The sequence below is a fragment of the Carcharodon carcharias genome, chromosome 8 (assembly GCF_017639515.1).
Source record: "Carcharodon carcharias isolate sCarCar2 chromosome 8, sCarCar2.pri, whole genome shotgun sequence".
NCBI lineage: Eukaryota > Metazoa > Chordata > Chondrichthyes > Lamniformes > Lamnidae > Carcharodon > Carcharodon carcharias.
Window position 1 is genome coordinate 101,738,267 of NC_054474.1, and position 2,584 is coordinate 101,740,850.

The following is a 2,584-nucleotide window of genomic DNA, read 5'->3' on the forward strand; positions in this document are numbered from 1 at the left end:
GCTGTGCCCCCCAACCGAGCAATATTTGCTCCCCTCAAAGAAAAGGCAATCTTTTAAGAGAAGCGCCTGGGCAGTACAGCTGGTCCACGAAGCATGCTCCCTAGTTGGACTTTGCGAAGGTTGGACGGAGCAGGTGGGCTTTGAGAGGGAGCTGTCATTACTCTTGGAGCTTCCTCCTGGCTTTCTGTTCCTTCAGTCACACAACTCCCCTCACTGGCTGAAAACGAAGAGCTCTTCTTCTGCTATTGGCTAACTCCTGGCAAATCCACGGGAAGGGGGAGCTAAGGGGCCGTGTGGATTTGTCAAGAATGTTAACTAGAGAATTCAATGCAAAACAATTGATAAAGAAAACTATTAAAATGAAGCGTTTTATTCAGCGGCCCGATTGTTAAATGGAGCGACTGTGGACAACATGACGTTCATTGTGTGTCCCACAGATTTCCCTGGACATTGACTTGTGTCGGTCTGCTGGAGTTGATCAGCGACGATATAGCGGCCACATTAATTTAGATTCCTGGAATCCTATTAGATTTTAGTTAAAAGGCTTCAGTCTTAAACTTGGCGTCTGCAACTCTACTGTTATATTCTTCCTAAGGCAAACCTTACAAACACTTTCAGGGAGTAGTTGATCTCAGAAGTTAAGTTTAATATGTCGTTCTTTTTTTTAAAGTTTATTATTATTTTTAAAATGTACATTAATTACTAACCCACCGAAGGTAATAAATAACCGTCCCCTTTAACAGGCTCGAACCTTGTACTGAAAAGCTGCAACAGTCCCGGATTCCAAAATAAACCACAAGCGGACAATTCCATTCAACTGTTCCCAAAATAAGCTTTGGCTTCTTTCGGTTTTTACACTGCTCACGATATTGTTTCGTCTTTGTCCGCTCATAAATAAATACAACCAATAAAAAACAACCCATTTGAAAACATTTTGAACCTCTCAACAGTTTCCCGTTAAAATCTCCCCTCTTTGCCTACATGGGAAACTTGCAATGGCGGGGGACAGGGCAGGAGAAGGGGGAAGACCCTGCTTATAGGGGTTTGTGTCAGGAGGTTTGGAGTGACGAACGAGCAAAGGGTTAATTCCCCATTTTCTAAATGAGCCGGTGGATGTGAGAAGGAAACGTTCTACCCCTGAATCATACCAATTTCCCGCTGGAAAGCCAATTTACTGAGGTTTTATATGGAAAGTTTGTTTAAAACAAGTTGGCATTTAGCAACACTCCCTAGCCACGCCCAGTCCAATAAACACTCAAAGTGTTGGGAATCAAACAAGGTTAGATTGTCACGCTCTTACCCATGTAGTCACTTATCTCTTTATAAGAGGAATGAAAAGGGGAACACAATTTTACATTAATACAATCAGCATTTTATCAGCGTGTTAGAAACCATTTCGTGATTTTATAAAACCAGTAACAAGGCAATGGTTATTAGTTTTTCAGAGGCTTCCTATTCAATTACACAAACACGCTGAATAATTTAAATGACCGCAATAAAAACGGCACAAAACAGGCGGCTTCAGAACCGATCTGTGTAATTTGTTGATTGCTGTTTGGAAGATGCATCGGAACTGGTTAAGTGGTCCTGAAATGTCAGGGCCAGTGCTTTCCGACTGTTTTTAAAAATTAGTTGGATGAAATGCTGAGCACTTAACAAAAATTGAAACAGATAACAGTCCTCAGATAGACTGCCTCCAAACTCTACAATTGAAAGTCTCTTCTTAACAAGAATTAATTCCCTTACAAGGAATTTTAAACTGCAATTTTTCATTATACATTTAATTAAATTAATTAAGACATTTAGTGTTTATTCGTTTTTCAGAAATTGATCTGTATTTGCTTCGAATCTATTTAAAATACTCCTTTCAGAATGAGTCATTTCTCCTACATTTTAAACAGATATGTGAGGGTCCTTTATTTAAAACGGTTTTCCGTTTCTGATCACGAAGCCGGCACAATAAAAGCATGACGGAAAATTAAAATACATTGACAGACTTGTTTAATGAAATACACACTTAACACTATGTAATCCACATGAACAGTGTTGTAAATATAAACGATTCTACGCGATGCTTTAAAACGGGCCCAAAGGCGAAGTATTTAAGACTGATTAAAGTAAACTCTTTTACTGGGAAGGAATAATCTTATTCTTTCTCTTGCTCTCATATACGTACAGAATTAAAACAACATTTCTTACTGTTTTGTGTATTAACCATAAATATACGTACTATTAACAACTGCTAAATCTTAACTCCCCAGTGTTAAAGATAAAATCTAAGATATCTATATATACAAACTTAAATACTATACATACACAAAGTTAAATACACACTATATCTAGTGTTCGTATATGTGCGCAATATTAAATTTACGGTATATATGGTATTTACATGTACAAAATTATATATTCTAAAGTGTTTGCATATTTGTACAAAGTTAAATAAACATTATAAACTGTGCCTGTATCTGTACAATAATAAATACGAAGTGTCTGTGTATATGTACACTATTAAAACATGTACAGTTAATGCAGAATGTGTATAAATGTACCAATTAATTATACACTAAAAAGAATATATATA